Source organism: Schistocerca serialis, chromosome 5 (genome assembly GCF_023864345.2).
Source record: "Schistocerca serialis cubense isolate TAMUIC-IGC-003099 chromosome 5, iqSchSeri2.2, whole genome shotgun sequence".
In the NCBI taxonomy this organism is placed as follows: Eukaryota; Metazoa; Arthropoda; class Insecta; order Orthoptera; family Acrididae; genus Schistocerca; species Schistocerca serialis.
The window spans coordinates 113,041,739-113,056,295 of NC_064642.1; positions in this window are offsets into that span (position 1 = coordinate 113,041,739).

Here is a 14,557-nt window from a genome sequence, read left to right on the forward strand (position 1 = left end):
CTTCGATTCACTCTTGACAGAGGTGCTCTCCCGGTGAAGTACTGAGGAGAGACTTGTTCCTTGCTCCAAGAGCGACAACGGAACGGCGCCTCTCCACGCCAGACGTGAGGGGGTATATCTTTTGGTCTCTTCCATTATTCCTTCAGCTCAAGAGATCAGAAATATCGTCTGACATCAGCATTGCTCTTCTAAAACGGGAGAATGACGTTTAGTTTAAGGCGACCAATCCAGAAACCTGTAGGATTGGCGTTTGGTGTTTGCTGTCTGTGAAAATCTCAGAAACTGCGTGCTATGTGTAAAGAATGCGTGGGCTGGCTGCTCCCACACAATGTAGCGGAATTTGCTTTTAAGCCGATGACGGGGTTGTTCCCCCCTTTCACTCGGGCCCACGCTGTCCGCTACACAGGCAGTCACCCGCCAACATAGGCTGGGTCATCCTCTGAAGGGACCGGCTTCCCATTGTGCGGTTTCTCTCCTGAACTAAAAGCTTCTGTGAACATTGTGTCTGGAATGTATGTGTGTACGCCAGCCTTGAGTATTTCAACCACGGTGCGCTTACTTGTTAATTGCATATTGTTTACATGATTTCATACAACATTGACTTCATCTTATCGAGTTTGGGTTCGAATGAAGCGTCTTGATGTGCGGAATATGATTGTGAGGGCGGAATATATAAGCAATGAAGGTCAGGAGACCATGACGTCTTACAATGTTATTATATATTTTTGACGTCACTGAGCACAAACCTCCTAAGTTAGATTTTCAAAATTCAAAGTGGCTAACCCAATATGGCAGACCAAAAATTATGTTTTGACCAATTTTCACCAACATTTCGTTACCTACGTTTAGTCTGCAGTTCCAGGACCGTATATCAACCCTTCCTCTAACTCGAATTGTTCCTGGAGAGAAATTCCCCGGTTTTTCTTGGCGAGAAAAGTCGATCTGGCTGAGCTGGATGTACTGCGTTCGGCAGCCTGCACATTTTGTTCTTCAGCTTTTTCGGCGAATATGTTTGGATGTATGCTGCAATATGAATCATTTTGTGAACGTGCGTCACGGCACGACAAATTTTCTATCTGAGTCGGGCGTCTCTGGCTACGAGCGACCCACAGCAGCTGTGACGCTGCTTCGAACAATGGGCTGTAGAAAATTTTGCAACGCACGGATTAAAAAAACCTTTTCGTCCCAACATTATAGACATTTACACCTTTCAAAAAATGTAATAAAAAATTGAATTTTGGACCATTTTGAGTGAGAACCTGGCCTTAAGCGCGTGACAGTCGACATGCTTGGTGGTCAATAAGATTACTTTCCCAGTACGGAAAGTTTGCAAACATTCTAAAGTGTGGTCTCGTTCATGGGCGTGGATTCTGCTGAGACAGCTTTAGGGTTTTCCACACTAGCGCTGTAATCCAGCGAGCACATGCTGACGCATTAGAAGAGATCTCATAGCAGAACAGGGAGACAGTAGCTGGATCTATAAAAGTGACGTACCTGGCAAGGTTTAATCAAAGCCAATGGATTATACTTGTGTTCGTGGAAACTTGAAGTGAGGTGGTGATGTGTGATTATTACCTGTTTACTTCGAACGATCATCCAGTTTTTGTTTTTGTGGTGGAAGTTGCTAGGAGCCAGCTGGACGGAGTGTGTGTGGCCTGTTAGAGGGTTAAATTTTCCAGTCTACTGGATCCTTCTCAATGTAAATTACCACAGGGTGCTTATTAGTAGCACAAGGGTAGTGACAATTTCAACCCTCTCTTTTTTTCATAGCTGCTTATAGCAGCTGCGGTGCGTAGTCTTTAAAATAAAAATCAGTGATCGGTTACACAAAATTTGTTATTAAATTCACTTTATCGTTTCCAACAGATTAATCTGTCATCATCAGAAGCTTGACACAGTCTTAAATCGTAGGTAAGCCGACGACAAATAAGGATTGGACTATAAAGGCGTCATACAAAGAATCAGTAAAAAAAATATGATTCAATTTTCACTCTGCAGCCGAGTGTGCGGCAGTTTGAAACTTCCTCGCAGATCGAAACGCTATGCCGTGCTGGTACTCAAACCAGTGACATTTGCCATCTGTGGGCAAGTGCTCTACAAGCTGGACACCCAAACACGACTTCCGTTGTCATACCTTTGCTTCAACCAGCACCTCAACTCCTTTCACAAAATTTCTCCTGATTAACTTGTAAGACTAGCACTATTGGAGCAAAGGATATTGCGTAGAGACATGGCTAAGCCGCAGCCAGGATGATTGTTTCCAGAATGAAATTTCACTCCGCAACGGAGTGTGCACTGAACTTCCGGGTAGATTAAAACTGTGTGCCGGGCCGGGACTCGAACCCATGATAACCTTTCGCGGGCAAGTACTCTACCATGAGGTACTGGAGAAACTAAGGACAGATCGTGAGTCGTGTTTGGGTCGCCCAGTGGTAGACCACTTGCCCGCGAGAGGTAGAGGTAGTGGGTTCGAGTCCCAGTCTGGCATACAATTTTACTCCGCTAGGAAAACTTGCCGAAAGTTTTCACACGTTACTCCCGCTGTCTGGTCCACGAGGAGTGCTCGCGTACCACACTGCTAGCGAAAGCAGAGTGAGTTCTGTCCCCTGTCCAGCACACAGTTTTAACATGGCACCCACAATCGACAAAGCGCTCACTTCGCAGAGAGTAGAAAAAAATCGATATTTGTTCTTAAAGTGTTTGTCATCTAGTTCATGTGCTTGCAGTGAATAGCGTTCCATAAAGTGCATTGAAGCAAACCATTTTCAATCTTCCATAGACTCATAACAGAGCATACGTACAGTGCGTCATCGATTTAGTTCAAGTTCTGCTCTGGTACGAAGCGCGTCTGAACTGTTTCGGAGATATCGAAGATCAAAGAGACTTGTTCAGCGCCATACGAGAACGCCAGACGTGGAGCAATAGTGTTAGCGCAACCGGCCAAGGCCGTAGACTAGCAGTCTGCACATAGTGTGTTAGTTTATTCACGCTTTTTTTCACCAGCCACTTGCATCAATACAATGAATCATATTTCTTCGGAAAGGAAAAATAATTAAAAAAAAATGCTGACAATGGCACATTCGTGGCGAGATATGATGGCGGTATAATGAGGAAAAGTGACAAAACCAACAGTTATTTATCTATACATTCATGAACGTATGGCAGATATACTGTACTTTATTCAAATCAGGTATAACCTCGCGTGACTTCAATGTGATGCGCTCCTGTACGTGTACGAATACTAATATCGATTGCGCCACCCTACGATCGAATCGTACACTCACACTTCTTCAGAACCTCTGGCAACAGCATATTCGCGCATACCGGAATGCTAGCAGTATTTATTAGTTTACTTTTTTGCGCACCCTGTGTTAAGTTGCATGTACTAGGAAAGCGGCATAAAAGCGATCGTCAGAGTCTTATGGTGGCAGCGGTGGGAGGATGGATAACTCCGAATCATGATTGTGGGTGAGTCGACCGGACGATATCGAATTCATTGTGTGTGTGTGTAAAAATGAACTCTGTGAGTAATATGGAGTGTGTCATTTCAGACCTCACTTTCATTTTTTGCTTTGTTTAATATCGTAAAAACAGAACTATTAAGAGTAGTAAGAGGATCCCGTTTCATAATCAGGCACATGGTCAGAAGAAATGCCAGTGACGCCTAATTTCCCTGTTATCACCCTCCATCATAGTTGTCAGATTGATAAGGTTGGTGTAAGTAGTAATTGCAGTTAGCCCTCCCTGTTGTCCGTGCGGTCTAACGCACGGCTCTCCGGGCGGGAAGGAGCGCCTGGTGCCCGGCACGAATCCGCCCGGCGGACTTGTGTCGAGGTCCGGTGAACCGGCCAGTCTGTGGATGGTTTTTAGGCGGTTTTCCATCTGCCTCGGCGAATGCTGGCTGGTTCCCCTTATTCCACCTCAGTTACACTATGTCGGTGATTGCTGACCAAACACACGTGTACACCACCAGTACTCTACCACGCAAACATAGGGGTTACACTCGTCTGGTGTGAGACATTCCCTGCAGGGTCCAACAGGGGCCGAACTGCACAATAACCCTGGGTTCGGTGTGGGGCGGCGGAGGGGTGAAGTGGACTGCGGTAGTGGTCATGGGGTTGTGGACCACTGCGGCTGCGGCGGGGACGGGGCCTTTCCGTCGTTTCTAGGTCCCCGGTTAACATACAAACATACAATTGTAGTTAAAAACATACGGGGTGAACATTAATAAAACCGACAAACTCTAGGGACGGATTCCTGACTGAAAATGGAGGCAAAAAAGCCCATGAACACGTGTCCGGAAATGGAAGGTGTGCTTTCAACGAAAACAAATCGTCCCGAAACACAGAACAGAGCTGCATCGCATCCACGTAACAACAAATGTTCCAAGTGACCTCATTGGGAAGCAATGCAGGCGTTCACACGTCGAATCGTGGTTTCCCGCACTCCGGCCTCTCTGCGACTAACGTCACAGACGTCGTGGCCACGTTGCTGAAGAGTGTGCACATCCGGAACTGGTTCGGCAGACACAACGCTTTTCAGGTGCCCCCAGGGGTTAAAATCCAGGGGTGATCTAGCAGGCCATTCTACACGGCCACCGCGTACTATCCCACGTCCGGGGAAGATGTTGCTGAGGTGTCGGCGAACTGTAATGCGGAAGTGCGGTGGTGCTCCATCATGCAGAAACCACACAACCTGTCGTGTTGAAAAAGACACATTTTCAAGCAGCCCAAATAGAGTATTCCGCATGAAGTCCAGGTAGGTTCCTCTGTAGAGGCATTGTGGAATAACAACTGGCCGCACCCTCTACGGAGGATAACACGGCGGTCGGATGGTCCCGGTAGGTCACTAGTGGCCTGACGACGGAGTGCTTAGTGCTTAGTGCTTAGTTCCAAGCATGTGGCCGCCAAGAATCCTTACCCACACACTGATGCTGAACCGATGCTGATGAGACACCTCAACCATTCCCTGGGGATTGTCTGTAGCCCACTGATGATGATTTTGCAGATTAATGACGCCAGTTCTGTTAAAGGTTGCTTCGTCAATGAAGACAACTGATAACAGAAAACCCATAATTGCGATGGTCTGGTGCAAAATCCATCGACAAAACCCGTTACATAGAGGGAAAACCCCTGCTGATATTACACTACTGGCCATTAAAAGTGATACACCAAGAAGAAATTCAGATGATAAACTGGTATTCATTGGACAAATATATTATACTAGAACTGACATGTGATTACATTTTCACGCAATTTGGGTGCATAGATCCTGAGAAATCAGTACCCAGAACAACCACCTCTGGCCGTAATAACGGCCTTGATACGCCTGGGAATTGAGTCAAACAGAGCTTGGATGGCGTGTACAGGTACAGCTGCCCATGCAGCTTCAACACGATACCACAGTTCATCAAGAGTAGTGACTGGCGTATTGTGACGAGCCAGTTGCTCGGCCACCATTGACCAGAAGTTTTCAGTTGGTGAGAGATCTGGAGAATGTGCTGGCCAGGGCAGCAGTCGAACATTTTCTGTATCCAGAAAGGCCCGTACACGACCTGCAACATGCGGTCGTGCATTATCCTGCTGAAATGTAGGGTTTCGCAGGGATCGAATGAAGGGTAGAGCCACGGGTCGTAACACATCTGAAATGTAACGTCCACTGTTCAAAGTTCCGTCAATGCAAACAAGAGGTGACCGGGACGTGTAACCAATGGCACCCCATACCATCACGCCGGGTGATACGCCAGTATGGCGATGACGAACACACGCTTCCAATGTGCGTTCACCGCGATGTCACCAAACACGGATGCGACCATCATGATGCTGTAAACAGAACCTGGATTCATCCGAAAAAATGACGTTTTGCCATTCGTGCACCCAGGTTCGTCGTTGAGTACACCATCGCAGGCGCTCCTGTCTGTGAAGCAGCGTCAAGGGTAACCGCAGCCATCGTCTCCGAGCTGATAGTCCATGCTGCTGCAAACGTCGTCGAACTGTTCGTTCAGATGGTTGTTGTCTGGCAAACGTCCCCATCTGTTGACTCAGGGATCGAGACGTGGCTGCACGTTCCGTTACAGCCATGCGGATAAGATGCCTGTCATCTCGACTGCTAGTGATGTGAGGCCGTTGGGATCCAGCACGGCGTTCCGTATTACCCTCCTGAACCCACCTATTTCATATTCTGCTAACAGTCATTGGATCTCGACCAACGTGAGCAGCAATGTCGCGATACGATAAACCGCAATCGCGATAGGCTACAACGCGACCTTTATCAAAGTCGGAAACGCGATGGTACGCATTTCTCCTCCTTACACGAGGCATCACAACAATATTTGACCAGTCAACCCCGGTCAACTGCTGTTTGTGTATGAGAAATCGGTTAGAAACTTTCCTCATGTCAGCACGTTGTAGGTGTCGCCACCGGCGCCAACCTTGTGTGAATACTCTGAAAAGCTAGTCATTTGCATATCACAGCATCTTCTTCCTGTCGGTTAAATTTCGCGTTTGTAGCACGTCAGCTTCGTGGTGTGGCAATTTTAATGTCCAGTAGTGTACTTGCACTCACTGCGTGTGATAAGGATAGTAGCGATTGTCATACAGGATACAGAAAGCGTACTTCCGACCTTACTGGTGGGCCACTTGCCTGTAGCTTGTACCTACAAGGTTCATCTCACAAGAGAAATTCCCCATCCCAGCCCCCCTCATTTTAATGGTAAGATGGTCCAGTGCATAGCCCATTAAATACTGAACACAGCCCAAGCACGAAAGCGGGAAGAATGTGTACTGAACTGTGAAAAAGGAAGCAAAATAGAAGCAGTGAGTGATCCGAGTTCCAGATGTGCAATCTCCAGCGCACGGCGAGAGCCACGCGTCGTGGTTGTGTGGCCACAATGTTGGACTACAACGCTGGAGGTCCATGTTAAAATCTTCTCCGGGGCCAATTTTATTCTTTTTCACAAAATTATGAACTGTCTGTCCGGCCACTGACGTGTCTGTTCTCCTTCTGTAGTCGTGGCAGTTGTCATACCATACACTGTTTATAGAATATGAGTCATGTAGTAAGAATATACACTGGAGCGCAGAAGAAACTGGTACAGGCAAGCGTATTCAAATACAGAGATATGTAAACAGGCGGAATACGACGCTGCGCTCGGCAACGCCTATATAAGACGAAAAGTGTCTGGCGCAGGTGTTAGATTGTTTACTACTGCATTGGCGGGTTATTAAGATTTAAGTGAGTTCGACCATTTGAAGAGTGTACTGTGAACATCAGGTACCTTGTAAAACAACAAATCTCCGACACTGCTGCGGCTGGAAAAAGATCCTGCAAGAACGGGACCAACGAAGACTGAAGAGAATCGTTCAACGTGTAACCCTTCAGCAAATTACTGCACATTTCAATACTGGGCTATCAACAAGTGTCAGCGTACGAACCGTTCAACGAAACATGATCCATATCGGCTTTCGAAGCCGAAGGTCCCGTCGTGTACCCTTGATGACTGCACGACACAAAGCTTCACGCCTCCCCTAGGTCCGTCAACACCGACATTGGACTGTTGATGACTGGAAACATGTTGTCTGGTCGGATGAGTCTCGTTTCATGCGGATGGAAGTGTGCGGGTATGGAGATATGGAGACAACCTCATGAATCCATGGACCCAGTATGTCAGCAGGGACTATTCAAGTTAATGGAGGCTCTGTAATGGTTTGGGTCGTTTGCAGTTGGAGTGATGTGGGACTCCTGATACGTCTAGACACGACTCTGAGAGGTGACAAGTACATAAGCATCCTGTCTGATCACCTGCATCCATTTATGTCCATTGTGGATTCCGGCGGACTTTGGAAATTCCAGCAAGACAGTGCGACACCTCATACGCCCAGAATTACTGCAGAGTGTCTCCGGGAACACTCTTCCGACTTTAAATACTTCCGCTGGCCACCGAACTCCCCAGACACAAAGATGCCTTGCATCGTGGTGTTCAGAAGAAATCTACACCCCCCTCGTACTCTTATGGATGTATGGACAGCCCTACAAGATTTATGGCGTCAGTTCCCTCCAGCACTTCTTCACACATTAGTCGAGCCTATACCATGTCGTGTTGCGACACTTCTGTGTGCTCGCGTGGGCCCTACACGATATTAGGCAGGTGTGCCAGTTCCTTTGGCTCTTCAGTGAATTATCGTCGCAAATAAACGTGGAGAATAGTGAGAGCAGGCGATATGCCGCATAGACTTCTCACAGAAATGAAAACAACAAATAAACGGGTGCGAAACGTGTTACAACAAAGTAATTCAAGAGTCAAAACTTTCAGAACGGAACAAATAATTCAAGAGTCAGAACTTTCAAAACGGAACGCAAGAGTCATAACATGAGACACTTGTGTAGAATAAATTGGAGATTCGTACGTCAGGAGGTCCCTTCCTTACACCTCGCTGTTGTAAACGGACGGCTCGTGGTCGTGCGGTAGCGTTCTCGCTTACCGCGCCCGGGTTCCCGGGTTCGATTCCCGGCGGGGTCAGGGATATTCTCTGCCTCGTGATGATGGGTGTTGTGTGTTGTCCTTAGGTTAGTTAGGTTTAAGTAGTTCTAAGTTCTAGGGGACTGATGACCATAGATGTTAAGTCCTAAAGTGCTAAGAGCCATTTGTAAACGGACGTTAACCACGACACAGACACAAATTTGAATACAGAGAACAGACACGTCAATGATCGGACGGACAGTTCATTACTTTGTGAGGAAAGAAGGGTGGGGGGTGGGGGGGTGGGGGCACGAGAGAGATTCGAGCACTTATCACCTCCTTAGTTGTCCAATACTGTGACCACGTAACCACGACGCCTCGGTTCGTCAAATTCGCTTGCTGTTGCACATATTGAGCTTGACTGTTCACTGTTCCTCTTTTGCTTGTTTTTTTCACAATGCAGTACACCTTCTTCCTGTTTTCATGCTTGATCTCTGTTCAGTTTTTGATGAGATGTCCAATGGACCATCTTATCATTAAATCTGAGGGGAGTCCGATGGGGGGTTTCTCTTGTCAGAATCCTGTAGAACCCGATCCTCCAAACCTGGTGTACGCACAGTCCGCCGCCTCCCTGCACATCCGTCTGTCTGAAAGGACCCTTGATCACATAAATGCTCCCAAAAAGGGTTTGAAATGTTGTGTGATGTGCTTTGTGTCTGTGAGGGTACTTGCTTCGGTATAGCCGTGCTGCCTCTCGACCGTTTCCATCTATTTGGCCATACACGAACACCATCTCGGCTTGTTTCCGACATCAATACCGCTCCATTCTGCTGCTTACAGTACGCTGCGTCAATCACACAGCCTGCAACAAACAGGGAACACGCGGCACGCGGTCAGATGATCTTTCATTCGTCAGTGCCGTCTACCGTGACGACGATGCATTTCTGGACAAATGTTCATAGAACGTCTTTTCCTCCATTTTCAGTCAGGAATCCGTCCCTACATTTTGTCAGTTTTATTTATGTTCACCCTGAATATTAGGGAAAGCTAATGAGGATATTATAAATGTGTCGATAAATAAATGCTCATTCTGTCCAGGTTCCTTATTATACTCGTATATCAACACAATTGTACCACTGTGATTTTCATTACTTCTACAGATACTTTCCATAGAAACAAGATTCGCTGAAGTGAAACGAGTATTAGGTAGAAGATCTGATATACAACTTCCCAGGTGCGAGTATGACTCGCGCTCTGAGAATATAAGGAATGTAGACAATTCACCTACCCTGGGAATGCAGAATCTCGACTATTTTTGCCTGTTATCGACACTGGCAGTGGCAAGCTATCCGTCCCTAGAACTTCCATACGGTCGAGAATGTTGTAATTTTAACTTTCAAATCGGGTAACAAATGAGGAAAGCAGTATTTTTTTGCGTGTGATATCATTACAGATTCACAATTTTCGGATTTTTTCCCTTTACTTATACTGCGAAACCTTGCTTCTTGCCAAATTTCATGGTCTTAGCTGAATGAGAAATACCCTTTAGGTCTTAGTGAGTGAGTATGCGAGTATCAAAATATGTGACATATACGGACGTATCTCTTGGTTTCATTGACTTAGAATCTTTTTTTTTTTTACATCGCCAAGGGACCATAGACCTCAGTACATGTCATAAATTTCAGCTTGACGCATATAAACGTTCCTGAGGAAAAGACGTCTCTTTTCTCTGTGAGGTACTGGATGGGTTAAACAAAACGTTTAGAACGCTGGGCATATTTTTTGATTTAACTAAGGTGTTAATTGTGTTGATCACAAAATATTTCTTCAGAAGTTGGACCATTACGGAAGACGGGGCGTAGCTCACAATTGGTGCACCTCTTACTTTATCAACAGGCAGCAAAAGGTAATTATTAACAGCGTTGAGAATGGCTGTGATGTGGGGTCTGAGTGGAGTACAGTCGAACAGAGGGTGCCCCAGGATCAGTGTTGGGGTCACTCTTTTTCTTTATTTACATAAATGATATGCCCTCTAGTATTGCTGGTAACTCTAAAATATTTCTGTTTTCTGATGATACTAGCTTGGTAGTAAAGGATGTTGTGTGCAACGTTGGCTCGGTTTCAAATAATGCAGTTCATGACCTAAGTTCATGGCTTGTAGAAAATAAACTAACACTAAAATCACAGTAAGACTCAGTTTTTACAGTTTCTAATAAGCAATTCAAGAAAACCTGACCTTTTAATTTCACAGAATGGGCATACGGTTAGTGAAACTGAGCAGTTCAAATTCCTAGCTGTTCAGATAGACAGTTAACTGTCGTGGAAAGCCCACGTTCAGGATCTTGTTCAAGGACTTAATGCTGCCATTTTTACTATTCGAACGGTTTCTGAAGTGAGTGATTGTTCGACACGAAAATTAGTCTACTTTGCCTATTTTCATTCGCTTATGTCGTATGGTATTATATTTTGGGGTAACTCTTCCCATTCTAAAAGGATATTTTTGTCTCAGAAACGGGCGGTTCGTGCAATAAGTGGTGGAAGTAAGTTCGCGAACCTCTTGTCGACCCCTGTTCACTAGTGCGGCTAACTTGACAGTGGGCTCTGTTTCTTGTTAACAATATCATCTTATTACCAAGAATAAGCACCTTTCACTCAGTTAATACTCGGCAGAAATCCAACCTGCATTTGCATCGGACTTCCTTAACTCTTGTGCAGAACAGTGTGCAGTATGCTGCTGCTTCCATTTTCAGTAAGATACCACAAGAATTCAAAAATCTTAGCAGTAATCCACACGCTTTCAAATCGAAACTGAAGACTGAAGAGTTTCCTCATGAGTCACTACTTATATTCTGTTGAGGAGTTCCTTGAAAAATTAAGCTGATTCTTATGTTACATTGTTGATTGCGTGTACTTAAACTTATGGCTTGACTTTTTTGGGTCCACAAACATTTTATTTTTATCTGTTACTACTTTTATGTTGTAATTTCATGTACTGACACGTTCCATGACCTTAGAGATTTGCTCCTCAATTTGGTCCTACGGAATTTGACGTGTAAATAAATGACACAGAGACACTCGGATAGCAAACGACAAAAAATGTTATGTCATATGGTATAATTACTAATGAACAATTTCGCATTTTCCCCATAACTTGTAACATGAAACCTTTCTTCTTGTCAGATGTGATTATTCTAGTCCAACGGGAAGAACCCTAAGGGTTTTGATACGTGAGTTTGTGAGTATCAAAATATGTGACAGAAATGGCCAAATCTACTGATTGCATAGTCTTAGAAGCTAACGTTTTCTACACCGCCAAGAGACCATAGACCTTAGTATGAGGCATAAATTTCAAGTTGATACCTCAACCAATTCCTGAGAAAAAGAGGTCTTAACAGACGATCGAACAGACAGACGGCCAGGTAACAAATAACAAAAAAGTTTTTTCATGTGACATAATTGCAAATTAACAATTGTTGGTTTTTTCCTTTGGTTTTCTTGTGAAGCCTTGCTTCTTGCCAAATATCGTGATTCTAGGTCAGCAAGAAGTACCCAATAGGTTTTTATGAGTGAGTTTGCGACTATCAAAGTATGTGACATAAACGGCCGCATCCTTTGATCTCACTGACATAGAAGCTTCAACTTTTTACACCGTCAAGAGATCAGAGACTTCAGCATGTGACATAAATTTCGACTTGATATGTCAACCCGTCCATGAGAGGAAGTGTTTTTAACAATCGGACAGAGAACAGATAGACAGACTCTGTTGTCCGAATAAAGTGATCCTATAAGGGTTCTGTTTTCCGCATTTATAAACTGGGACACTGAACCCCCAAAAGGAAAAGAAAAATAAAATTAGACTTTAATAACGGGTGATAAAAAAATCAGTATAAATTTGAAAACTGAATAAATCACGGAATAATGTAGATAGAGAGGTACAAATTGACACACATGCTTGGAATGACATGGGGATTTTATTAGAACCAAAAAAAATACAAAAGTTCAAAAAAGTCCGACAGATGGCGCTTCGTCTGATCAGAATAGCAATAATTAGCATAACAAAGTAAGACAAAGCAAAGATGATGTTCTTTACAGGAAATGCTCAATATGTCCACGATCATTCCTCAACAATAGCTGTAATCGAGGAATAATGTTGTGAGCAGCACTGTAAAGCATGTCCGGAGTTATGGTGACGCATTGGAGTCGGATGTTGCCTTTCAGCATCCCTAGAGGTGTCGGTCGATCACGATACACTTGCGACTTCAGGTAACCCCAAAGCCAATAATCGCACGGACTGAGGTCTGGGGACCTGGAAGGCCAAGCATGACGAAAGTGGCGGCTCAGCAAACGATCATTACCAAACGACGCGCGCAAGAAATCTTTCACGCGTCTAGTAGTATGGGGTGGAGCGCCAGCCTGCATAAACATCGTACGTTCCAGCAGGTGTTTATCAGCCAGGCTGGGGATGATGCGGTTCTGTAACATATCGGTGTACCTTTCACCCGTCACGGTAGCGGTTACAAAACCAGAATCACGCATTTCCTCGAAAAAAAAAAGGGCCCGATAATGGTAGATGTGGTAAATCGAACCCATACCGTGACTTTCTCGTCGTGCAATGGAGTTTCCACGACAGTTCTAGGATTTTCGGTAGACTAAATTTTGCAGTTGTGGGCGTTGACAGACCCTCGGAGCGTGACATGAGCTTCGTCGGTCCACAACACGTTACTCAACCAATCATCATCTTCCGCCATCTTTTGAAACACCCACACCGCAAATGCCCTCCGCTTCACTAAATCGCCAGGTAACAGTTCATGATGCCGATGGATTTTGTACGGATAGCATCGGAGGGTACGCCTCAGTGCCAACCAAACAGTAGTGTATGGAATGCCGGTGCGACGTGCGACTGCACGAGCGCCGACTTCCCCGTGCATAGACGAATCGGCTACCGTTCTTCCTGAACTGTCTCAGCAGCATTACGCCTTGTGCTCGCTCGGCCACTACGGGGTCTATCGTCTAAACAACCCGTGGCTTCGAACTTCGAAATCATCTCGCCACAGCTGCATTTGTCAAGGGATCTATACCCGTTCGAATCCCCTTCCTATGGCGATAGGATCGTAACGCTGAACTAGCACATTCCCCATTCTGATAATACAGCTTCACTAAAAGCGCCTTTTCAGGTAACGTCAGCATGCTGCGACTGCTGGCGCATCTGATTCTCTCTCTTGTTACAGCTCGTTTTATACACGATTGTCATGCGCAGTCTCTGACGTTTTGCTGTCCAGCGCCATCTGTCGGACATTTTGTGAACTTCGTTTTTTGTTTTTTTTTTGTTCTAATAAAACCCCATGTCATTCCAAGTATGTGTGTCAATTTTTACCTCTCTATCTACATCATTCTGTGGTTTATTAAGTTTTCAAATTTATTCTGACTTTTGGATCACCTGGTACATTCGGGCAGACTTCGAGTATGCCGCCTTAGCAAGTTGTGTCAGTGCTGTCTGTCGACGGCTAGCGCCTTCGTATGCCATTCAACAGGCTCGTAAAAGTTTAAGCCTCGAATTTTCGAAAACGCTTGATCGCACTTGTTACATGTAAGTATATATCATAATGGTGAGAAAAATGAGCGAAGCAGGTGACACTTTGGCTGTATTCTTCCCTTGTCAAATGGAACTGCAGCAGCGTGTATGTGTGCGCGCGCGCGTGTGTGTGTGTGTGTGTGTGTGTGTGTGTGTGATTCACAAACAGGCGCGACCTCGCCGCGGTGAGAACGCAGTGACGTCACGCGCATGGCAGGCGTGACAAGGCGGCGCGCAGTGACCTTGACATGCAGCGTCGCCTCTCCACGTGCGGCGCTGCGAATCCGTAAGCACCTCACTGACAACCTCAACAATACCTTTTGAAGAGCCATAATCAACACGCCAAGATGCTGCGCGCAAGGAGTACGCCGTGGGGAACGACAGTGCGCTACTGATCGGGAGGCGGAAGTATTCACTTGGAGACTGTTTACGCGCTGAACAGTCACAAACATAACATACATTGGTATGCAAAACTCAAGGACGAAAGTAACTGTCGTGTGATGTCTCACTGCCAAGTGACACAGTTC